The sequence below is a fragment of the Notolepis coatsorum genome (assembly GCF_963971535.1).
Source record: "Notolepis coatsorum genome assembly, contig: SUPER_15_unloc_4, whole genome shotgun sequence".
Classification (NCBI taxonomy): domain Eukaryota; kingdom Metazoa; phylum Chordata; class Actinopteri; order Aulopiformes; family Paralepididae; genus Notolepis; species Notolepis coatsorum.
Window position 1 is genome coordinate 128,557 of NW_028174863.1, and position 7,142 is coordinate 135,698.

Genomic DNA, 7,142 nt, shown 5'->3' on the forward strand with positions numbered 1-7,142 from the left:
TGTTTTGATGCTCCAGATACTAGGAAAAAGGCTCTGGCTCTGGTGATATCTACCTCGTAATCATTCTGTGCCCCACAGTGGCATGGAGCGACATAAACCACAACACATGAGAGTTCCTATCGAGTATACTGCTTAGTAGAACATAGGGTTTTCCTGTGTCTCCTCAGACTTCCTTTCTGACTGAACCCTTTCCCACAAACTGAACAACTAAATGGTTTCTCTCCTGTATGAGTTTCCGTGTGTCTCTTCAGATCTCCCTTCCTACTGAACCCATTCCCACAAACTGAACAACTAAATGGTTTCTCTCCAGTATGAGTTATCATGTGTTTCTTAAGATTTTCCTTCAAAGAGAACCAATTCCCACAAACTGAACAACTAAATGGTTTCTCTCCAGTATGAGTTCTCATGTGTAAGTTCAGACCTCCCTTCATACTGAACCCTTTCCCACAAATTGAACAAATTAATGGTTTCTCTCCAGTATGAGTTCTCATGTGTTTCTTCAGATCTCTCTTCCTTTTGAACCCTTTCCCACAAACTGAACAACTTAATGGTTTGTCCACAGTATGGGTTATTGTGTGTCTCTTCAGATTTGATTTACAAGTGAACCCTTTCCCACAAACTGCACAAGTAAATGGTTTCTCTCCTGTATGAGTTCTCATGTGTGCCTTCAGACTTCCCTTCCGACTAAACCCATTCCCACAAACTGAACAACTAAATGGTTTCTCTCCTGTATGAGTTCTCATGTGTCTCTTTAGATCTTCCTTCCTACTGAACCCATTCCCACAAACTGAACAACTAAATGGTTTCTCTCCAGTATGGTTATTTGTGCATCTCTTCAGATCTCTCTTCTTACTGAACCCAGGCCTGATGTTCGATAAACCTTTTATTTTCTGTATCTTCTTTGGTTTCAGAGTCATTAAACCTGACTGAGGTCCTTCACTCTCCTTCCAATCATCACTGTCATCAGTCTCAGTTCCAGAACAGTGTGAAGAGAGAAGCTCATTATTTATAGTTGGTTCCAAATCACCAGCTGGATTTAAGTTACTGGCTGGTTCTGATACTCCACAGTCCTCTCTATCAGGCTCTGTCTTCATATGTTTAGTTGAGGTGCTGGGTAAAGAGTGAGCTTCTCTGTTTTTCTCCCTCTGGGTTTGAAGAGACTGTAAGGGCTGAGTGTTATCTTGACCATCTTCACATTTAACTGGGTGTTCTGTGATCTCAGAGTGATCAGCTTCTTCCAGCCCTTGGTGTAGTTCACCCTTAATCTGTAGGAGCTCTGGGTCCTGGGTTTGGCTGAGCTGTGAGGACAGAGTATTCCCATCATCATTTTCATATTTCACAAGGTGTAAGGTCATCTTGGAACCATCAGCCCCATCTAGATCTTGAAATATTTCATCCTGTTCCTCTTTAATCGGTAGGGACTCTGGGTCCTGGGTTTGGTTAAACCATGAGGACTGAGGTTTATCTTCATCATGTTCATTCTTCACAGAGACAAGAGTAGACTTTATGATATGAGCCTCCTCCAGACCTTGAAGCTGCTCTCCCTCCTGACTGGTCCAGAGTTCCTCCTGTTCCTCGTTAATCTGTAGGAGCTCTGGCTCCTCCTGGCCGACACTGTGGCTCCTCTCCTGCTGCTCAGGGGGAACCCCCTCTTCACAGATAAACTGCTGTGAAGCAAGGGAGTCTAGAAAGAAGGGCATAAAATAATGTAATTAAAATAAATAATTCAAAACCATTGCTTTTGAAAATAACAAAGGGACAGGTCACTATTTCACACTACACTTTTTCCAGTTATGTAACACCAATATATAGGGATGCACAGATGGGGATGCCCATTATCGCCATCACTATTTGATGGATTGGTATCGACTACAGGTGGTCTGATCCATTACCAGTTGTCATAAAGCATCATCCTCCAATAACATCAGAGCAGTGCATGGTTGAGAAGGGAAATGTTCCCAGCTTTCCCCCCAGAATGGATCTGATAGCGCTTGAGGAGATATTGGCCAACGTTTTTTAATCTGTTTTACATAAGGCTGTATAGAAGACGCATCAGCACTGTTTCATCCTTTTAGAGAAAGTCCCCACTTTAGATTTTAGAAGCCTTGAGCACACTTTGGATAGAATAGAGTAACTGTAATATTATTATTAAAATAATAATATTTATATCAGCATGGCACAGTGTTGCAGTGGTTAGCACTGTTGCCTCACAGCAAAAAGGTCCTGGGTTCAAACCCCAGCAGGGGCCTTTCTGTGTGGAGTTTGCATGTTCTCCCCGTGTTTGTGTGGGTTTCCTCCAGGTACTCCGGTTTCCTCCCACACCATACATACATACATGCTAGGTAAACAGTATACTCCTGCCATTGCCCTTGACCAAGGTACTGGCTTTACAACCGGAGTTGGTCCCCGGGCGCCACACTGTATGGCTGCCTACTGCTCCTAAATAGTTAGGATGGGTCAAAATGCAGAGAATGGATTTCCCCAAGAGGATTATTAGAGGCTTAAATTGAGGTGGTAATGCATTATACTACTCTGTACTGGGGAAAGTAATATTATTGTAGCATGTTACTGCCCAACATTGACAATTAAGGACATATCCGGTCTGGTTGTTGTTTGTGTCGTTGTGCTTGGTGTCTGGTATTTTATAGTATTTTACTATATTTTTACTTTGGTTTTGAGTATTTGGATATCGGATTGGTTGCTTGGTATTATCGATTGTATTGGTTTGAGCCCCGCCCAGACTGCTCTTTGTACTGTGGCTAGGCTAGCTAACTAACCTAGCCTGTGTTAGCTTCGTGGCTAAATGTCTCAGGGCTAGGTTCGCCTAGTCGCAAGGTCAGAGGAGGTTCAATCTGGAGAATTAACAACGTCAACCAACGTGTGGACCAGCGTTTCCGTTAGCCGGTAATTACCGGTATTTGACCGGCAAAATCTGTTGAAGTCCGACATATTTAATCTCTCCGGTCTTAATGTCCGGTGAAAATAATTCCCTGAGTCTAAGCACAATTTGATTATTTGAATTTTATTAAAATAGGCTGAAATTAAATAGCCTATGCGATGAACGAAACAATCATTACATTTGTTTCATCGTTGCTTCTAATAATGACAACGACGTTGTCAGCGAGAGCTTAGTGCTGGGTGTGCAAACTTTTGTGAAGCTGCAGAGCCGGAGCAGCAGCAGCACAATGCAGTACTCCAGCAGTACTCCAATTCAGCCATTTTCAATTCAATGTTGGGTAGGGGGCGCTGCTGTGCGGTCCCCAGAAAAGAGCCAATAACAGCTGAATCTGCTGCTCTGCATCGACATACTCTCGCAAATAAGTCATTGGGAGGTGGAGAGAGAGAGAGTCGTCACGCAAACCCACGATAATGTTGCCGTCTCTCTTTGCCAAATTTCTCAGTTCTTCGCTTGATATAATTAATACAAATGTCCAATATAACGGAATTCGTTAGCTCATAAAAATGTGATTATAACAGACTGTTGTTTATTAATGTCGGGCGACTGCCCACAGACACCTATTTGATTTAAAGTCGGCAGCAGCACAAGTCTCGGGACTTATTTTATTTGGAATATAATGACTTTATACGCAAAAGTAGCCTAGTTTTAAGTAAAAATATTATAAATCTACATGCCTTGATGATGTCATTCTTTTGTTTTGTTGTCATTCTTTTGCCTATCAATTGTTTTTAAGCTCAATAAACTCTGACCGGAATTTCTCTCATTTGACCGGTAGATTGAAATCTACCGGACACTGAGGCCGGCAACAATTTTTTCTAACGGAAACCCTGGTGTGGACAACCGCAGTGGGCTAATGCACCCGGTATCCAACCAGCCCAACTGCTCTGGCCGTCTACACCTGAGCCAGAGGATTGCAGAGCTGGAGGGAAGAATCTCAACTCTCTACCAAATCAAATAGGATGAAGAGCTCTTGGACAATCTGGTCAGCTCAATTCATCAGCCTGCACCATCCATCATCGCCACCTCCCATGACTCTACTGATGAAGATAAAGACAATCTACCATGGGCTGGCAGCACTGGACTCTGCAGATAGAGGGCTGGTCTGCTGTAAGAAGGTAGAGGGGTTCCTGCTGTGCCCCACCACCCTCGAAGAAGGTCCTACAGCTCTCCAACATGTTTAGCACCTTAGTGCTGGAGCCGGTTAGTGAACACCCCTCTTCACAGATCTCTGTCTTGTCTGCTCCCCCTGCAGGTTCCCTGCCTACTGCTTCCTCAGCTGCCCCACCTGCTGCTTCTACGGCTGCCCCGCCTGCTACACCTGTGACTGCCCCACCTGCTGCTTCTCAGGGAGAGGCCTCAACACCAGACCTTGTGTCCCAACCCCCCCCCCCCCCCCCCCCCCAGCTGGACCCATTAATGGGCCAGCTGGACCCATTACGCTCTCCTCCAGACCATAGCACCAGATATCCTCCCATTCCTAACTGCAACCATCAACTCCTCCCTCAACTCGGGGGTGGTCCCCACCTCCCTAAAACCAATCAGAGTCACACTACAAAAAACAACAACCTTGAACCTCACCGTCATAGACTACTATCGTTAGGCCTGCCGCGATAAGCAATAAATCGATTAATTGCAGCGATAATTAAAATTAATGCAATGATTTTGACGGGCGCGATTAATTGCTATTTGCGCGTTTGTTTTAATGAGGCGGAACCAGTACCCCTTGTCAGTCACTGTCCGTGTTGGGAGGCGGGCCGCTGGCCTTACTACAGAGCACAGCACGGGAGCTCGCCTATAGCAACGCCACATATAGCTTAACTACATTTCTCAATAGTGTTGCTCCTTTTAACCAAGTAGCGTTATTTGTAGTGTAACGTTAGAATAACACAGAATAACGTTAATACAATTACATGCATCATTGTTTACAATGAACGGGTGGGGCTAGTCAAAGGACTGGAGACAGGGACAAGTTAAACATGAATTAATTTATTATAACAGGTCGTTTTCGAGTCGTGCTGCAGTGCCTACGCACCACAGCTATTCTATTATATACTGCTTTGACGCTTCCTCCTCATCGTTGATTGCATGTAGTAGCTGCATCTAACGTTAGTAGCTAACGTTAAAACTAAAAAACACAACCGGACGAGACAAGTTGTCGGCTAGGATAATCACAACAATACTTCCGGTCCGGTCGGTGGGCTTCAAAATAAAAGTCTTAAACACCGGAAAAGACGGAGCGGTGGGCTTCAAAATAAAAGTTTTGGGAAATAAATTTCTCAAAAAAATTCTCTAACCGGTCGCAATAATATCGCTTATCGCGATATTTTCGGGGGCAATTAATCGCCCAGCAAAATGTGTTATCGTGGCAGGCCTAACTATCGTCCTGTCTCTCTTCTCTCCTTCCTTTCTAAATCACTTGAACATGCTATATCAGACCAACTTACTGATTATCTCATACAGAATGACCTCCTAGACAGGGCTCTACGCTAACCTTTTTCCCAAAGAGCACATGTGCTCCTAAATGAAAAAATGTAGGAGCACAAAAAGAAATTTAGGAACACACAAAAATATTTAGGAGCACAGTGAAAATATTTCAAGTAAGTTTCTTTTTTTTTCTCAAAAATAAATGTATATTTGTACTGTGCAAACGGGAACGGGACACACATGTGCTATCGTCCTGTCTCTCTTCTCTCCTTCCTTTCTAAATCACTTGAACATGCTATATCAAACCAACTTACTGATTATCTCATACAGAATGACCTCCTAGACCCTAATCAGTCAGGCTTCAGGACTGGTCACTTATAGTCGTCACAGAAGCTCTTCACCTAGCAAAAGCGAAGGGCATCTCCTCTGTCCTGATTCGACCTACCACCTCAAACTGAACCTAAGCCAAACTGAATTGATTCACCTGCCGGCCAAATCCTCACAGCTGATCGACCATTCCATCACAGCAGATAATGTAGCTGTGGCCGTGCCCCCGACCGCCAAGAACCTTGGTGTTGTCCTTGACGACCGGCTGACCTTCTCCACTCACATCGCCGCAACAACCAGAACCTGCAGATTCCTCCTGAGCAACGTCAGAAGGATACGCCTGTTCCTGACAAAAGAAGCCACCCAACTCCTAGTTCAATCAACAGTCATCTCTCACCTTGACTACTGCAATGCACTGCTTGCTGATCTACCGACCACCGCCACCAAGCCACTTCAACTCATTCAGAACGCAGCCGCCTACCTGATCTCCAACCTACCAAAGTCAGTCCATCTCACCGCACTTCTTAGGGACCTGCACTGGCTCCCCATCGCTGCACAAATACGCTTCAAGGTCCTCAACCTGGCATATCGCGCAGCGAAGGGAAGCCGCCTATTCTCGGTCCTTGGGCCTAAAAAAATTAATGGTTTGGTTCCGGTTGCCGACCGACCCTGCCGATTTAGGTGCAACCCAATTTATTTTATTAAGAGTTAAAAAAAAATTTAATATTTTTTTTTTATATACAGTTTCATAAAAATCTTAGTCAAACCTTTAGTATTATGGATATTAAACATGCTGGCAGAGTACATGCATCCATGTTGTCGTGAACATTTTAATTAAATAAAGAAATTCCCTATACATAGTCGCCGAAAAAAATTTAAATAAAAAATGTATAAATAAAAAATGCCCTACCTACCCATGGCCTTATCTGACAACCAACAGGAACCAAACTATTTTTTTTAGGCCTTGCTCCACAATTGTGGAACGAACTTCCGACCAATTAGGACAGCCAATCAATCAATATCTGAAATGAAGAAAAATTATTATAATGAACAAAATAATTATAATAACCTTCTTACTGTCCTCTACTGTCATGCACTCTTCCTATTATACTAACATGTCTCTACTACTATACACTCAACACTGCAGCACTCAAGTTTGAACACTTTGAACATTGTTACTCAGCTGAGTTGTACCCGGTCCCTTCCTGCTGACTTATCGTACAAAACTTGTAAGTCGCTTTGGATAAAAGCGTCAGCTAAATTACTAAATGTAAATGTAAGTGAATTCCCCTTAACTCATTGACTGCAACCCTCTTTCCCCATCTGCACTGCCTGGCGCCAGCTTTTTTTCCACGATATTTCACGATCTTTGCGGAGCTATTGTATATTCTATATTATAGCTATGGAGACAATAGTATGGATCATTTGACAG